The sequence below is a fragment of the Canis lupus genome, chromosome 19 (assembly GCF_011100685.1).
Source record: "Canis lupus familiaris isolate Mischka breed German Shepherd chromosome 19, alternate assembly UU_Cfam_GSD_1.0, whole genome shotgun sequence".
NCBI lineage: Eukaryota > Metazoa > Chordata > Mammalia > Carnivora > Canidae > Canis > Canis lupus.
The window spans coordinates 53,787,239-53,806,813 of NC_049240.1; the positions used below are offsets into that span (position 1 = coordinate 53,787,239).

Consider the following 19,575-nt stretch of genomic DNA (forward strand, 5'->3'; position numbering starts at 1 on the left):
TACCCCTAGCTCTTCACTAGATGGCATATCTAGTGGCATATCTCGCCTCCCAGATGTGAAAACCAAAATGTCTGGACGTTGGTAGAGGGAAAGGATGTCAAAGGACACAAGAGAACTTAAGATTATATCTTGATTGTGCTGGTAGCTCTGCAGGTCTCAAAAGTTGACTATACTTTTGGAGGGTGAAATTTTCAGTATGAAAATTATACAACCATAAATGTGAGTTAAAACAAATCACTAGGGGTACCAGAATGGCTCAGTGGTTGAGTGTCTACCTTCGGCTCAGGTCGTGATCCCGGGGTCCTGGGATCGAGTCCTGTATTGGGCTCCTCGCAGAGAGCCTACTTCTCCTTCTGCCTGTGTCTCTGCCTCTCTGTGTGTATCTCATGAGTAAATGACTAAAATCTGTTTAAAAGATTAAATTTTTTTTAAAAAAATTTAAATCTCTGTAAGATAAAAAGAGCTACTACTTTAATATCTAGACAAGTAAGTTGAGAAGTCTAAATGGTCTGTTAAAAACTACCCTGGGGGGAAATGGAGAGGCAGGGCTTCAGTCCAGGTCCTCGAACCCTTATCTGAAGCTTGCTCATGATATTACATGTTTTTAGTCTAATATAAGCACATTTATGACCTTTCTTCATCAATAACATAACATGAAAAGGATTTAGACTTGAATTGCGTCCTTCCAACTAGTGTCATATTAGGTTCATCAGATCGACAGGTAAAGTTGTAGCAAATTAACTAAATTAAGATTTTTAGCTCGACATAAAAAAACTGCTTGAACTGCTTGAACAATGAGGTCTTCCGGAAATAGGCTGCTTATTGATAGTGATCAAGTAAAAGCCAATAGACCAGAGAAAGTAGAGCAGGGGAAGGCGAGTGAGGAACTAGATTAGGTGTACAGTTGCAGCAGCTTGTCTCTCAGTGTCCAATCATAACTCTTGCTTTATAAAGAGGTAGAGGACATGGACTGCCCCTGATCATATGAAGTAACTAAGCCCTAACTAAGGCCATGAATGTTGCAAAGATGAAAAAGACGTAGCCGCTACTTTGAAGTTGCATACGGTAAAATGTTAGAGTCTATACCTGCAGAAAGTGATTGCACATGTGATGCTCTAAAAGCAAATATACAACACAAAAAAGTTTAATATACTTTTTTATATAGCCCATATAGGAAAAATAAAGAGTATTACAGTCTCAATCAACAACATAAAACACTTGGTGTAAATTGTGATAGACATTAAGAAAAATCTCCAGATAATGTGTACTGATTAAAATTAAGCTAATTTAATTAATCAGAGATGGAATATAAAGCTTTTTCTCACCATTTATGGATTTCAATTTAAATCATTATGTAAGGATGGTGGAATTAGGTGGTTTGAGCCTTTTTGGTATGACTGTAATATATTTTAATTTTAAAGCCCTTAGGATAAAGAAATGCAGCTAATTACTGTGTATACAAGGGTAGCGTAAACATCGACTGGGATGGGACTCAATTAAAGCCCCTGAACCCAAGGACAGAATTTAGGCCAGATCATTTGAAAATAACAGCATCCTCCTTCATAATTATAAGATCAATGACTGACAAGATAATTAGTATATCTGGTAATCAAGGTAACAGCTTTTGCAGATCTAATTAGAGTATATTCTGTTGCTTAGAATACATGCCAAAGGTGTTAAACTAATCTTCTGTACTTAAAGATGATGGCTGAATCTTAGGAAACTAATATGTGTAAGCTGTATTCCTCACTTCATAAATAGTAAGAGGCAATGAATAAATCAATACTAATTATGATTATAGTCTTAGAGCATAGTAAGGATGAAGCAACTATCCTTTTAGAAAGAGCATCCTTTTAGGAAGAGCATCCGTTTGAATACCTAAAACCCAATCAAATAAATATCTGACTGCATGTCACTCATGTCTTTTCAATCTAACTTTTAGATGTGTATTAGAGACAAACGGGATACTACAAGTCACAAAGCTAGTCTGTCGCCAACCAAAATGTCTGTCTGTGGCAGCTCGGTCTCCGAATCAGATAAGCCTGGTTTGAAGTCCACGTTCTGAGATGTAGACCTTTGACAACTTTTACAGTAAGTATCTATGTGTTACTTTGCCTGCACACCTGGTCTTTGGGTCATTGTGCCCTCACTTGCCTTTAGAGAGTCCTCTTAGCCTGATAGCATACAGTCTGTGTGAGACTGTCGAATTTATAGTCCAGCCTTGCCTGTCGCAGACTGAGTTGAAGGCCAGGATGGTCAATACCTATACCCCACTCCCTGCAAAGTAGTAACATGTCTAGGCATGAGAATGCGAGCCAGGCAAGGACAAGAAGAGTACTCTTCATGGTTGATGCAACTGCTAAGTCACCGGTGGCCATTTTTGCTACCTACCGAGTCCGCATATACATGAGTTAAGCCAGGAAAAAGAAAGCAGAGCTGAGGCCCTTTATGTAGAGAGATAAGTAGAGAGCTTTAATAGTGTTGCTTAAATTGAGAATCTGTGTGTGCCAAAAAGCCAGATTCACCCATCAAAATTCCTAGTAAAAACACCAAAATACTCACTTGCTTAAGCAAGCAATAAGAGAATCTTGACTGATACAACCTGCCTATTATTTCCATGCCTTGGTTTCCTACTTTGTAAAACTGAACATGAAAGTTGCTGTTTTACAGAATTATTGAAATTAGAATGATAGTTTCTTTATCCCTTTTAATATTTGTGGTGACTCTAGGAAGTAGGTGTTAATTTAACTCCATTTAACAGATGGGGAAAGTAATGCTTGAGAGGTTAAGGTCATCTATTAGGGTACTCCGCATTAGTTAACATAGAATGATCTCTAAATGTCTTATAATGAACTTGCATTTCTTTTCCACATACAGTCTAGCTCTCATACACAGTTAAAGTAGCTCTGCGGGGCAGCATTCTTCTAAGTGTTCTTTTAGGGGTCCAGACTCCCTCTTTATTGGGATTTGCAATTCTGTACTTTCAATATCACACTAGTGTCATCCACCCAGCAGGTGGAGGTGGAGTTAGGGGGGACTAGCCCATGGGGAAGACACATGAGCTATACAACTACTCCAGCTCAGAAGTGAAACATACTACTCCTGCTCACGTTCTATAGGCTAAAATCAGTCATAAGATATTAGCATCTTGTTGCAAGGCATCAGATAGTCTTTCTGCCTTCCCAAAATGAAACATGTATGAGCACAGTCTGTACCATAATTAACAATGGTTAATATGAGTGGGGCCTGGATTTCAACCCAATCAAGCTTACTACTAAGACCAGACCTTAAGCACTACGCCATACTAGAGTAACCCCTGTTGTAGCACTTACTGAACATGTATGACTGTAGTAGGCATTTGGTATGAAATAAAGACTGATCTCAAACAATTCAGTTACTTCATTTTGTGTTCCTTTTATCTCTAAAAATCCTTAATTTGGTAAATGGGGGATGAAGAGCTAACAATAATGTACTTTTTTTTAAATTGCAATACTTTAGGAAAAAAAGAACAATGACAGAAGTGAAATTCCAGAAAAGATTATATGCAGACTGGTTCATCTCCTAACTCAACCCATCCAAGTAACAACTTACTAAGTAGAATCCACTGTGATGGTGTTTTGGGTAACCAGTGTTTTGATAAGTCCTTGAGCTTCTGTATATGCGTGTAAAATCTAAATTATATGCCTCAAGTCCTCTGCACTTTTCCCTGATATTAGCTCTCTTTGAAGTTTTCCCCAGCTTCATTTATGAGAGGTTTTAAGGCACTGTCCTCTCTCTCATGAGTCCATCAGATTTTTTTCAACCAGCTTTCTTAACTTATCACCTCTTTGCTTCAGGTGATCCTTGGGAGCTCTCTGCTGGGTTCTCTAATACTTAATGGGCATAACAAGTGGGCAATATTGAAAATAGATAAAAGAAAAAGCAATGCAACCCTATTATCTGTTTCTCTAAATAGTACCAGTCCTTCTCTAAAATTCCCTTACCATCAGAGAGATTGGGCTGTATCTTTCAACAAGAATTTATGGAAAGTTCAAGGATAATAAATTAGCCTAAAACTTCTATTAGACTCAGATCTATTGTAGGGACACTTCTTGGCTGGTTCTTCCCTTGCTTTCAGCCTAATACCATGTGCAGCTGACCACTTCTTTTACCCCTACTCCCATGCATGGCCAATGTAGAGGTCTTTATTTTCTAATTCCAGACTAACAATTTGCCATTCCCTTCAGGAAAAACTCGTCCTCCACCCAAATGTGTGTGGATTTGAGCTATGGCTCAAAAAAGACAATCATACAGTAGTCTGACATCAGGAAATTTTCATTTGTTGGTGCTATCTTTTTTAAAATAAGACAACATAGGAGATAAACAATTTGATCCTGGTAAGGTTGCACCAAGCTTGCTTGAAAGCTACAAATTTATGGTTTGGCCAAAAGGTATAAATACTGATTTTTCTCAAGTGAATAACCTGTATTTAATAAATTATGCAAGCTCAGCTGTAGCTACTACAGAGTTCCTGAACTTTAGGATAGAAGTTGACCTTTCCAAGATGCTTACTTAAGATTCTAATGTGTGAGGATGCCTGGGTGGCTCAGCGGTTGAGCACCTGCTCCTGGCTCAGGGCATGATCTGCAGTCTCAGGATCGAGTCCCACATCAGGCTCTCTGCCTGGAGCCTGCTTCTCTCTCTGCCTATGTCTCCACCTATATCTCTGCCTTTCTCTCTCTGTGTCTTTCATGAATTAAAAAAAAAAAAAAGATTCTAACATGTAAATGAACGAATAAGTGAGCATACTTAATGGAAAGGTAAATATCCTTTTGTGGATATTTAGTATAAATTTGTGGAGATTACAAATTCATGATGATATTTAACCCCAATTCATAAAAAACTTCTAGTGATTGTTTCTGAACAGGAAGTTTGGTTTACAGACACTCATCTCCTAATGCTGTTATTCAAGATTAGCAACAACTAATCATAAATGCCTCTGCAGTAGACATGCAAATAATCATTATCTAAAGAGAAACATGCAACCACAAACAATTCTATACCCACAGACCCGATAACCTAGATGAAATGGGCTAATTCCTTGAAAGACAAAATCTGCCAAAACTCCCACAAGAAGAAATAGATAACCTAAACAGGCATACATGTAGAAAATTAATCTATACTTAATAACTTTCTAAAATATTAGAAATCATCAGATCCAAAAAGCTTCATAGGTGAATCCTTTCAAACATTTAAGGAAGAAATTATATCTATTCTCTACAATCTCTTTGGAAAGATGGAAACAGAAGGAATATTTCCTAACTCATTCTATGAGGGCAGATTACCTTAATATCAAACCAGACAAAGAAATTACAAGAAAACTACAGGCCAGTATCTCTCATGAAAACAGATGTAAAAATCCTCAACAAAATATTATAAAACTGAATACTACAAGATATACAAAGAATTATACACCATGACCAACAGGGATTTATCCTAGGGATGCAGGCTGGTACAATGTTCAAAGATCAATTAATGCAACCCATTATCTCAGCAGGCTAAATAAAAATCATATTATTATACCAACAGAGGCAGAAACAACATTTGACAAAATGCAAACACCCACTCATGATAAAAACACGTGGTACACTGAAACAGAAACTGCCTCAACTTGATAAAGAACATCTACAAAAAATCTACAGCTAACATTGTACTTAATGGTGAGAACCTAGAAGTTTTCCCTCTAAGACAAGAAGAAGGCAAGGATGCTGTTGCCACTCTTATTCAACATTGTGTAGGAAGTCCTGGCTAATGAAATAAGACAAGAAAAGGAAATAAAAGGTATACAGACTGGGAAGGAAGAAATATAACTGTTTGTTCACAAATGACATGATTGTCTAAATAGAAAATCCAACAGAATCAACAAAAAAGCCTCTTGGAATTAATAAGAAATTATAGCAAGATTGCAGGATACAAAGTTAATATATAAAAATCTATTGCTTTCCTATATACCAGCAATGAACCAGTGACTTTTAAAATTTAAAACAATGCCATTTACATTAGCACCCCAAAAAGAAAATACCTAGGTATAAGTCTAATAATATACAAGATCTATGTGAGGAAAACTACGTAAGTCTAATAAGTGAAATCAATGAATAATTTAATAAATATTCATGGATAGAAATAATATTGTCCAGATGTCAGTTTTTCTCAACTTGATCTATAAATTCAGTGAAATCTCAATCAAAATCCCAGAAAATCATTTTGTGTACAATAAGAAATTCATTATAAAGTTTATATGAGGGGACAAAAGATCCAGAATAGCCAACACAATAATAGGGAAAAAGAACAAAGGTGGAGAACTAACATTACCTGACTTTTTTTTTTTTTTTTTTTATGATAGTCACAGAGAGAGAGAGAGAAAGAGAGGCAGAGACATAGGCAGAGGGAGAAGCAGGCTCCATGCACCGGGAGCCCGATGTGGGATTCGATCCTGGGTCTCCAGGATCGCACCTTGGGCCAAAGGCAGGCGCCAAAGGGCTGCACCACCCAGGGATCCCCCATTACCTGACTTTTTAACTTAGTATAAAGTTACAACAATCAATACAAAATAGTATTAGTGAAAGAATAGACAAATAGATGAACAGAACAGACAATTCACATAAAGACAGAAAACTTATCTTTGACAATAGAGCAAAGACAATACAATGAAGCAAAGATAATCTTTCCAACAAGTGGTGCTGGAACAATGGACATGCACGTACCAAAAAAATAAAAAAAAAGAACCAGACATAGACCTTATACTTTTAACCAAGATTAGCTCAAAATGAATTACTTATCTAAATTTGGAACACAAAACTATAAAACTCCTACAATATAACATAACATTCTAGATGACTTTGGGTTTGACGATGACCTTATTATACATAACACTAAAAATGGATAAAGAAAATATGAGATACACACACACACACACACACACACACACAGACCCACAATTCAGTCATCAAAAGAATGGAATCTTGCCATTTGCAATGACATGGATGGAGCTAGAGGGGATTATGCTAAGTGAAATAAAACAGAGAAAGATAAATACTGTATGATTTCATTCATATGTGGAATTTGAGAAACAAAACAGTTGAACGTGAGGGAAGAGAAAAAAAGAGAGAGGGAAGGAAACAAACCATAAGAGACTCAATTATAGAGAACAAACTGTGGGCTCCTGGAGGGGAGGTGAATGGCAATGGGCTAAATGGGTGATGGGTTTTGAAGAGGGCACTTGTGATGAGCGCTGTGTCATATATAAGTGATGAATCACTAAATTCTACTCCTGAGACCAATATTACACTATATGTTAACCAGCCAGAATTTAAATAAAAACCTGAAACTAAAATAAATAAAATAAAAATAAATAAAATCAATCTGATATATAGTGAGTAAATAAAATTTATACCAATCAGTTCAAATAAATTGTAGCCTACATACACACACGCAAAAATGACTTAATGTTACTTGGGGGAATAATTTCACATAGCATAAAATTATACATAGTTTATCCAGTCTTGTATTTATACATATTTTACATGAAATTTTTTCACAAAATAAGGAAAATTACATATAATATATAAATATTATTACTTATAAACAAAATAATGTAAAAAAATAAACAATGAATGCATCAGACATTTTGATATTTTGCATATTTAATAACATGCAATTTAAAATATTTTCTAATTTCATTCATGATTTCTTCCATTCATGATTATTTTGGAGTGTTTTACTTAGTTTGCAAATATTTTGGGACTTCTAATATCTTAGTGTTAGTAATTTCAAATTTGACTCTTTTCTGGTGATAGAACATATTTTGCACTATTTTAATTAAGACTGTGTTTCAGGGGATCCCTGGGTGGCTCAGCGGTTAAGCGCTGCCTTCCGCCCAGGGCATGATCCTGGAGACCCGGGATCGAGTCCCACATCGGGCTCCCTGCATGGAGCCTGCTTCTCCCTCTGCCTGTGTCTTGGCCTCTCTCTCTCTCTCTGTCTCTCATGAATAAATAAATAAAATCTTAAAAAAAAAGGGCCTGTGTTTCAGTATATGGTCCATCTAGGTGAATATTCCACGTGAACATACAAAAAATACATATTCTATAGTTGTTGGGAATAGTGGTCTATGGATAGCAATTATATTGTTTGTTGAATATATTATTCAAATCTTCATTCTTACTGTCTTATCTATTTGTCCCAATATCTGTTTATCCTATTCTGCCAATTTTTGCTTCATGTAGTTTAAAGCTCTGTTATTATTAGGTACAATTAAGATTGCTATATCTTATTGATGAATTGACTCTTTCATTACTACTTAATTCTACTTAATCTCTTGTAATGATCTTTGTAGTAATACCTAATTCATCTGACATTCATACAGCCCCAAAAGCTTTTCCGTGATTAGTATTTACATACTAATTTAAAACATGTTGTTTTCTCCATTTTTTAACTTATCTGTGTCCTTTTAAGGTGATCACTTGTAAGTAGCATATGGTTGAGTTTTTCTTTCCACACTAATCATTTATGCCTTTTAAATTTTTAAGATTTATATGGTAAATGTAAGTTTAAAATTACTGGTTCTTAATTATAATAATTTAAGTTGTGCTTCAAACTACCATTATGATATTTATTTCCTACACTTCCTGGTTTTTCTTTTTCCTTTCTTTCATTTCTTTTGGGTCAACTTTTTATTAATCAGTTTTATCATCTCATTGGCTCTTTAGCTATATATTTCATGGTCTTAATGTTTTAATGGATGCTGTTATGATCACACTATGCATCTTTAACTCATAATAATCTACCTTTATTTAACATTATACCACTCAAAAAGTATGGTGTGAAAAACTTGCTGTACTACAATTCAACTACCTTCTTCCTGTCTTTTGTGCTGTTGCTGCCATATATAGTATTTGTTCATCAGTCATATAATCTCCAAAGTTATAATTATTTTTGCTTTAAGAAATTGCCTCAATTTTAAATTTTACATTTAATTTTTAAAAAATATTTACTGACATATTTAACATTTCCACCACTCTATTCCTCTTACAGATCCAAGTTTCTGGATCTACAGGATCCTTTAGCCTGAACACTTCCTTTAATATATCTGTAATGGTCTTTTACTGATGAGTCTCTCAACTTTTGGTTATCTGAAAATATGCCTTCAAATTTCAACTACGCACATAATTATCATCACAACAACTTGATTTTTCATCAAACGATTTAGAAATGTCATTCCATTGTCCTCTGGCTTCCGTTTTGTTTCTGATGAGAAATCAGACATAATTTGTATCATTGCTCCCCTGTATCAATGTGTTCTTATTCTCTTGCTGATTTTAATATTTTTCTCTTTGTTCCTGATTTCAGCAGATTGATAATTAGGTGTGTGTGTGTGTGTGTGTGTGTGTGTGTATGTATGAATTCAATGAACTTCTGAGAATGGTGGGTTCATTATTTATATTTAGGAAAATTGGGGGCAGTCCGGGTGGCTCAGCAGTTTAACACCACGTTCAGCCTAGGGCCTGATCCTGGAGACCTGGGATAGAGTCCCATGTCAGGCTCCCTGTATGGAGCCTGCTTCTCCCTCTGCCTGTGTCTCTGCCTCTCTGTCTCTCTCTCTCTGTCTCTCATGAATAAATAAATAAAATCTTTAAAAAGAAAAAAGGAAAATTGGGGAGGGGCACTTGGGTGGCTCAGTTGGTTGAGCATCTAACTGTTGATTTCAGCTCAGATCATGATCTCAGGGTTGTAGTATTGGGCCCCATGTCATCGGGCTCCATGTTCAGTGGGGAGTCTGCCTGAGACTCTCTCTCCCTCTCCCTGTGCCCTGCTTCCCTCTTTCTAAAATAAAAACAAATAAATCTTTTCAGAAATTTAGAAAATTCCATTATTGGAATTTTCTTTATAGGAAATATTGGAATACTCTTTATAGGATTTTTTTTCTGGGACTCCAATTGTTTGTGGGTCTGCTCTTATTCACTATTTTCTCTTTGATTATGGGTCACATTTTCCTACTTCCTTGAAAGTTTCATGTTTTACCAGGCATTTCATTTAAAGGAACAGAGGCTGAAGTATGATTATTTTTTTATTTATTTTATTTTCAGATAATTTAAGGCTTTTCCTCTGTTTTACAATTAGAGCAAGTAGATGGGGTTTTAGATTTTTTTCAAAGTGAGGTTGAGCTGGGGCTGAACCATAGCACCAATTACATTGAGCTCACCTTTGGTTAACTTTTTGGGTATTTTTCTATTCCATTGCCATTAAAGTCTGACCATTTTGTTCCTGAGAGCATTTGAGCTAGATGGCTGGACCAAGCAGCCTTGGCCTATGTTTACATACAATATCCCATTGGTTCTGTTTCTCTAGAGAATTCTAATACAATGGCAAAAGGGGTTTTTGCAGATGTAATTAAGTTTATAATCAGTTGACTTTGGCTAACCAAAAGGGAAATCCATTGAGGGGAGTCTGACCTAATTACATGAACCCTTTAAAAGCAGTTTTCTAAAAAAATAAAAATAAAAAAAATAAATAAAAGCAGTTTTCTAGTGCAGTGGAGGAGGAAGTCCGATTTCTGGCATGCAAAGGAGTTGAAACAAGGTTCTTGGCTTGAGGATAGAAGGGGTCTCATGGGAAAGACCTGAAAGCATCCTCTGGATGCTGGGAATAGTAGCCGGCTGACAACCAGCAAGGACATGGGGACCTTAGTCCAACAGCTGCAGTGAATGTAATTCTGCCTACAAGGGTAAGCTTGCAGCGGAGTCTTCCCAGTAACTTCAGAACAAGAACTCGGCTCTGCCAACACCTTGATCTTGACCTTATGAGACCCTGGGCAGAGAATTCAGCCTTGCAGACCTGGGCTTCTCACATAAAAGATGGTGAGCAATGAATGGATGTTGTTTTAAGCCACAAAGCACGTCACAATTTGTCATACAGTAATAGAAAACTAATATAGCCGAGACATAAAAACGAACTACACGACCAAGGATAAAGGTGGTTTGAGTAATGGCCCCCTGCCCTGATATCTGAATACATATTCCACGACAAATTCCACATTTCAAAAAATACTAATCTCTCTCGTTTACTAATCAAAAGTCACTTGAAGGGATGATCCAAAAAGCATCTTGACCACATGCTGTCTAAAACAGGCTTCTCACAAATTTCTGCATAACTTTCTTTATTCTCACATGTGTACATTTAAATTTATAATCAGCAGCATAAATTGTCAAGAATCTAGAGCAACACTGGTTGTCTAAGGGGGTATTGAAACCAGAGTAGTGGGAATTGCCCCTTAGTGGTTGAAGATGCAAAAAGTAAACTTGTTGGTACATGATGATAACTTACTTGAAGTTCACTCATAGAAACAACAAAACTCTTTTCTAAAAATTAAAAGAATCTGGTTCTGAGAGACACAGTTGACATCTGCTACTACATATGTATTTTGCACAGGTGTCAGAGTATTGTAAAATTCAACATCTGCCTTCACTTGTATTGAACAATCTTCTGGTTTTAGCTATTTTAGAAGAAGATCCTTATTGAAAACCCAGGAGCATAATGTTATTTTTCTTTTTTATCATTTAGAAAGCAGGTTTTCTTTTAACATTAAACTGTAGCTGTAAAAAGTGGTCTGAAAAAAAAAAAAAAACGCCCTCTTCAAAGCTTTGTTCATATAACTTTGTTTACCTAACTGTTCTCAACGTGCCACCAAGACAGCCTGATCATTATGGATAGGGACAGGAACAAAGATTTTGGAGTCTACAAGCTGTAAGTATAAATGCCAACTTTTACCATTTATCAGCTGAGTAACACCTCTGCATCTCAGTTTTCTCATCTACCAAGAAATGCCTTTAGAGCCAAGATGAGGATTACTTAAAGTCAGTCCACAGTTTCACTGTTCTAATCTAATTCATAGGACCTATTTTTATTAATATTTTTTCTGAAACTGAGTTGTTTTGGTCTCTCCAGCTAGCGTTACAAGTTTCACCAAAAAATTCTCCAACTGCACTATGAAATTTTTTCTCTTGGCATTTAGAACCTTTTGCTTTTGTCAATAGTTCTTTTTACTCCTCATCAAGGAATGAATACTAAAGTCATCAGGCTGAATTAAGGACACTTTAGAAGAAAATCCTTATTGAAAACCCAGGAGCATAGTCATTTTTTTTATCACTTTTTTTTCCACTTTAGTGAAGACCTAGTAGCCTAAAGTAAAATTGAAAAGGTACTTTAAACTTAATCCTCTGGTTGTAATGGGGATATTTAGCATTTTCAGTAAAGGTTTTATTGGTCCAGACCAGAAGGACAATATTATATTAACAACTTTCTGTATTTCAGTTGCTGTAACCACTTTACACCAAATTCTGTTCCATGGTAATCACAGTTAAAATGATATGGTAGTTTTCATTTCCCAGGCTTTTCAATGTCCAGCAAATGTCCTTTTTACACAAGAAAACCATACTCACCAAGCTCTACTCCATGAGTCTGAACTAAGCCATTCCATTTTTTATAAATTCAAAGCAAGACTCTATGATTTATTCCAAATGTGACAGCATAGCTTGAGAGGTGGGCAGCCTCCACACAAGTAATCTGCTGATTAGTTAGAGTATGCATATCAGAAGCCAGCAAACTCCAATTTGCATTGAATGCCAGCTGCATAACAACTTATCAGAGAAGCCCAGATAGAAGAGTAAAGAAATATCCCTTCCATAATTATGAGCACGTGTATGCCAGTGCGAACCTGCATTAGTATGACTGAGCATTCTGGGATAATAAGTTAATGCTATTAAGATTCATTACATATTCCTAATATGCATACCAATGCGTCTTAGTGGTAATAAGTTAGATCCCAAGCTCCAAGTCTGTGTTGATAAACTCTGGTGAGAATGGAAACAGGTCCAGCCGGGAATGCCAGTAGATGTCCTAGTAAGACTTGGCAACATTTTAGGAAAGATACTTTTGGTGATTGTACATACTAATTCAGTATTAATACCAAGTGACCTTAATTTTCATTAAAACTTTTTTTTTTCTGTTTAAATGTAGATATCTAAGTTACTTGTAATAATATAAAGAAAAGTAATATTAAGTGAAGAGCTAATTGGTGAGGGCCTACTTTGGCTTCACACCTGTTTTATTTGGCTAAGACTTAAATTTGAATGACATTAGGTGGCACTTGCACTGCCTGTGCCCTATTGCTTTTATACCGGATTTATTTGTTTCTATTATCTGACTGGTCCCTAGAGGCAGCGAGCTTGATGATCCATTTCTAAATGAACATCTATGTGAGAAGCCAAACATTTTCTTAAGAGATGGGCCAGGCAAGTGAAAGGGACTCTGGATCCTTTGCTTACTTGATATGTCAGACTCTGAAAAAATACAAATGTGGGATCCTTTTGACAGGGGGCACTACACTGTAATGGGGAGTGTCTTCATTTGGAAGCTAGGAAGTAGAGTTTCACTCATCTATTCTTTCAATCATTCAGTAATTCAGATGACCAACATGTGCTGACTGTGCCCAGAGGGTACCATTGTTGGGATACAACAATCTCCTAAGGCTGTTGTAAAGATTCAATTTGATGATACGTGTGTGTTGGGTACAGATCTTTTCAGATTCCCCCGACTGCCTCCTTTGTCTTTCTCTTGGTCAGCAATTTGCTGAGCTGCATAGCCTCTTTATGGCTAGGTGAAATCCATACCCTAGGGATCGGGCTTGCTGAATGGACACTAAGCTCCTAGATAATCCTGCCTAAAAGTATGGGACCTGAGCTTCCTATGGAGTAAATTTCACCATTGAGAAATGAAATGTGAAATGAGACTAAGGAGATAAATTCCTCCTTTTTCTGTCCTCATGGACTGCTTCTGGCCCCCAAAGCTTATTTTGCATTTCCCCATTAAAAGGAATCGCAATAGGTAATTCCTAAATGAGCCCTACATCTGTAAAATTCTATGATTTTGTGATTCTGTTTCAACAGTCTTGAGTTTCTTTAGAGGGGACAAAGGAATTACCATTTGTTGTGCCCAAAGTATAGTGTCAGGCACTGACCAATTTACTTTATATACATTACTTTATTTGAGTTTTATAAATGCCCTGGAAGGCAGGAATTATTTTCTCTAATACTGAATAAATTGCGGCACAAGAGAGTAACAAATTGTCAAATACACACGCCACTAAGAGGCAAGCAAAGGTGAAAAGCCATCTGCCCAGGTTCAAAGCCCAAGCTCTCACACTGAGCACACGGTTTCACTTTTTAAATTTTAATCTCCTTCCCCGACTCTTCTTTCCTACACAAAAAAATCTACTACTTGGAAATCATTCATTGACCACAGCTACACGAACTTAATACCCCTTTCATTATTTACTTTTTGCCTCCATGGTAAAACATCTATTAATTAAGAGCTATAATATCTCGTTTAAATAGTACATGTACCTGTGTGTCAAGGGTAACTGACAAGTTTAAAAATTCTTTAACTTAGGGCATTACAATATGTACTACAGTTCGCTTCCTGGATACGTTTCAACTGGTTCAACACTTCATTCATTATAGTAACAGCATCCAGCAGCATCTATTAACCAACATATCTGTGCTTTGCAAGTACCACTATAAAAGATGTTCACAAGATAATCCTCACACCCAAGACAAGTCTTTTTTGCATTTTCAAAGAAAACTTTTGTTATATTCAACTTTAAGCATAAGTTTATTTTATTTTGTTTAAGATTTTATTTATTCATGAGACACACACAGAGAGAGAGAGAGAGAGAGAGAGAGAGAGGTAGAGACACAGGCAGAGGGAGAAGCAGGGAGCCTGATGCGGGACTCGATCCCAGGTCTCCAGGATCAGGGCCTGGGCTGAAGGCAGACGCTCAACTGCTGAGCCACCCGGGCTGCCCTATTTTGTTATATTTGAATTACTGAAAGTTGAAAGCATATATGAACTAAGGTAAATCTATTTAACCAAAATATGAAATCATACCAATCTATAATTCCCTAACTTTAGGAAGCATATAACATGAAATAGAAAAATAAATCTGTTTTTATGACAAACTCATCAAATTAAGTTTTTTATCAATAAATGATCAATATAATCAGATAGTAAAAAGCTTCTCCATGATATAGCTAAACATATGAGTGAAAAAAAGTGTTTACATTTTATATATAAATCAAGGGGCCCATCTGGTCCCCAGAAGCTCAGCCAAGTGGTCTAGTTCCATAATTTATGATGATATAGAGTTTCTACTTAAAAGACTCCCAGATGGCTCAATGGCCAGATATCAATGCTCCATATCAAGACGGAACCCAAGTTTAGTCTTTCCTTTGGTGGGGGAAATAACACAATTATTTTTAAAGTTTTGTTTTATCCGAGGCCTTCTCATTACTGTTCTAACTGTGGCCTAATAAATGTGTTTATCAACATTTGCACATTCTTAACAGCCAGGGTCAAAAATGAGACAGAAAGTCCAAAGCAGATGAGGCCCTCATCAGGCTCACACCTCCCTCCTGCGTATCCTCCCCAACCTCCCACATTCCAGAGTCCCTTGGCTTCCTTCCAGCTTTATAAGAACGTCTTACTTCAGCCTTCCGCCTAAGTAGTCTTTCCCAGATCAAGCTGTGTATGACACATTATTAGAGGAGCTAATGGGCTACTTATTCTTACACAAGTAGATCTAATGATTCATTTTATCATTCAGTTATTCAACAAACATATGCTGAGTGTCTGTTTAGCACCGGGCACTGTGCTAGTCACTAGAAAAATATTACCATCGCCAACCTAATAAACACCATAGTAAGAAAGATCGACCCTTACTCAGTTATCCGTAATCCCGCTTTGCTGCATTTTTAAAGAAGTACTTTGTAGATTGTTAATCCAAAGACACAGACACTGACTAAAGAGTTTTAAGCAGAAGTATACATGCTTTAAATAAAAGTGATTCTCCTAGATTTCTCAAATTCCAAGGTACACACTCTCTCTATTTAGAAGATCAGCCTTGGACCTAGCATACAAATTGTTTGACAACGTGTTAAGTGGAACTTGTCCTGTTACCTTAGAATTTGAGATTAAGTCCTAAACAGGACAAAAAGTGATAGATAGCCTTATATTATAAAAAGCTGCCAAATAGGAGCATTTGGGCAGCTCAGTTGCTTACATGCCCAACTCTTGATTTAGATTCAGGTCATGATCCCAGGGTTGTGGAACAAAGCCCTGAGTCAGCTCCGTGTTCAACGGGGAGTCTCCTTGAGAGTCTCTCTTCTTTTCCCTCTGCCCCTCCCCCTACTCATGGGCATGAAATAAATAGATAGATAGATAGATAGATAGATAGATAGATAAAATATTTTTATAAAGCTGCCAAATACATCCATGTGAATTATTAAGAGTTGACAAAAATCAGTCCTCACTTCCAAATGCTCCAAAGAGCCTGTATAAATAACTGAAGAGCAAATTCCAGGGGGAACCATTGAGATTTAGTAGTACCAGGTCTTGGACACATTTTGACTTTTCTTTTCCAGTGGGGTCAAGTAGAGAGAACTCTTCCCTTTTAAAGAAAGTAGGGAAGGTTCTGCAGACTACCCATGATACTTAGAAGAGTAAGAAAAAGAGGTGTCCATTGCCCTTCCTTGAGTCGTGAGTGGGCCATAAGCTGCAGTTCAAATGCCACTGTGAAAACATCCTTGGTAGAGTTTGACGTGCTTCCCTTGGGATTGGGAGGCAACCTGGCACCTTGAAACTGGGGCCTGCCTCTGCCCTCAGGAGTCTGAAGACAGAGATTGGCCAGAGCCGCTGTGCCGGGTGGAGAGGGCGAGCAGTTGTGGGAGGGTCCGTACTCTGATCGTTTGGCAAGGCCAGCTCAAAAGGATGTCACGCAAAACCAGGCCACCTGGAACGTGCCTGTACTGGTTTCCTGTTACTACTGTAACGAATTCCACCAATTTCATGGCCTAAAACAACACAAATTTATTCTCTTAGAGTTCTGCAGGTCAGAAGGCTAAAGTGGGTCTGTTGGGCCACTTTCATTCTAGAATACAAGGGAAGAATCTGTGTCCTTGTCTTTTCCAGCTTCTAGAAACAGCTTGCATTCCTTGGCTCATGTTCCCTTCCTACATTTTCGAAGCCAACACTGTAGCATCTTCTGTTCTCCTTCTGTTCTTACATGTTCTCAATATGACTCCAACCCTCCACCCTCCTCTTACAAGGACCCCTGTCATTACACTGGATCTATCCGGATAATCCAGAGTAAACTCCCCATCTCAAGATCCTTAATTTATTCACATTTACAAAGTCCCATTTACCATGAACATTCCGATTCCAGGGATTAGGAAGTGGGTAGAGCCTACTCAAGGAGGCAGATTGTTGGGTCATAGGGACCCCAGCATTAAGAAGCTTGGAGGTGGGGGTACCTGGGTGGCTAGTGGTTGAGTGTCTCCCTTTGGCTCAGATCATGATCCCGGGGCCCTGGGGTCGAGTCCCACATCAAGCTCCCCACATGGAGCCTGCTTCTCCCGCTGCCTGTGTCTCTGCTTCTCTCTCTGTGTCTCTCATGAATAAATAAATAAAATCTTTTAAAAAAAATAAGCTTGGAGGTATGATACTGGGGGGAGGCATGGGTGCATCTCAAATGATTGAGGACAACATGACCCAAGTCAGAGCTCTCAGGACCTCCAAGGACCCAATATCTGAACCTCTGCCCTCCCCAGACAACAGTATCGTGTTGCTGCATTATCCCAACAAGTCAAGGCTTCCTTTAGTCCAACCTTCTCTTTGGAAGACCCAGGGGTGTTATCTGGGGTCGAAGCAAAGAACAAGGAGAAGTGAGAGAACACAACAAGCCCTGCCCTCTGTGGTAGGTCAGACCTAAGACAACAGGAAGTGAGAGGCTGTGAACTAAACGTGAGGTGTAGACCACCCTGCAACTTTGACTCCCCCAATATGAGACTCTATTCATAAGACGCAACGCTTCTAATATTGGAAAAGCATGAATTCTGCTTGCAAGGCAACCAAGGGACAGAGAAAAAGAAATTCAACAGAGCGTGCTAGAAGAGTACGGTTGGAAAATAATTAAGCCCTTTCCTGTTTGTGGAAAACACATTTCGGCCCGTTCAACAAAGTGGTTCCAGTGGGTTTTTTGGACATTTTTTTTGCTTATGTAGCCAAGTCTGTAGCTTCTGATCTCTTTCTGCCTGTGATCTCCCACATGCGCCTGCCTGGAAGTGCTCTGTATGTCAGCCACGGAGCGGCCCGCCACCCCCAGACTTCGCAGCAACCTGCCCGTTGCGAATCCGCCTCTAGCCCTAACCATTCAGCGCCTGCCTAATTCTCTAACTGTATTAACTGGCACCGGATTGACACCTTGTATGTTGTTCAGCAGTTGTTGCGCTGGCTTCTAAATTATTTCAGCTTGGCATTACAGAGATCATGTGTCACTAATGCAAACTTGTGTATTTACAATATTAGAGTCGCTGTCTTGTTATTTTTTCATTACTACTGTATTTTCTGAGTCTCCCTCATTACCATGTGTATTGTTTCATTATTTACATTTTGAATGCTATTATCTCCAAGGCTGTCAGCAGAAGCATTGAGATAATGATGCTGTGGGAAGAGAATTATCTAAATATGGATCTTCCTGCTTATGCTCAAATATATTACCGTCTGACTCTTCAGATGCTCCTTCCGGGTCCTCATTAAGACACGCGTGGCCTTGGGGAATCATGGAGCATCAGCTGCCTTTGTCTGAGGGTCTGAAGGTACAGAGACACAACTAGAGATGGAGAAACCCATCAAGGCTTGGAGCGAAGGACGGTCCTGATAGTAAGAGGCAGCGGGTGTGAAAACAGCCATTGGAATAGGTATTTAGCAACAACGGCCCTGAGAGAGCGGTATTTGAGAGTCTGAAGGTAAAACCATGACTGGAATGAGACGTTGCAGGTGTTTTGTTTCATTTTGATTTCGATATTGCCTGTTTAAAGATAAATAATAATTAAAAAGCGGATGGTCTCCACGGGACTTTCCCAAGTACTCTGGTCTTAAAAACCAACTACACACCCGTGCGGGCCAGATTTCTATTTTTATCTCTGACCCCCCCCTCCCCCGCCGAGTCTCAAATTCAAGTATCTGATTTCAAGTCTGACATTTGCACTTGCCTGTCCACTGTCATCTCAAGCTTAGCGTGGCCAATTCGGAGGCTTTTCTTCCCAGGAAGTCTCCTTCCTCTTGTTCCCAGCCGTCCATTCTCCGTTCAGGCTGTCACCACGTCCCGTACAAAGTCCAAGAAATTTCCTGCGACTGCCTTCCTGTCTTCCTGCCAGCACGTAGTTAGTCAAGTCCTGTGGGTCCACCTGCAAGGGGCCCCCTGAGCCCAGCGACTGTCCTCTGCCTCCCAGGAGGCCACCCTGGTCCGAGCCATCCCCGTCTCTGACGTGCGCCGCGTCCCACGGGGGGCCAGCACCCCTCCTGCCCCTCCGCCCTCGCCAGCTAAGTCGGGCTCCACGTCACGGCCCTTCTGCCCCAAGCCCTGAGGCTTCTCATCACACTTGGACTAAAACCTACACCCGGAGCCATGGGCCGCAGAGCGCC

General features: G+C 38.5%; 1 long non-coding RNA gene across 1 annotated transcript in view; it reads right to left on the bottom strand.

Moving 5' to 3' along the window:
- The window catches only part of LOC119864408, a 40,120-nt gene extending 21,168 nt beyond the window's left edge, over positions 1-18,952 (bottom strand). The window contains exon 1 of the long non-coding RNA XR_005373848.1: positions 18,649-18,952. This is a non-coding gene — a long non-coding RNA (uncharacterized LOC119864408). The remainder of the gene's footprint in view (positions 1-18,648) is intronic.
- Between the last annotated feature and the right edge of the window lie 623 nt (positions 18,953-19,575).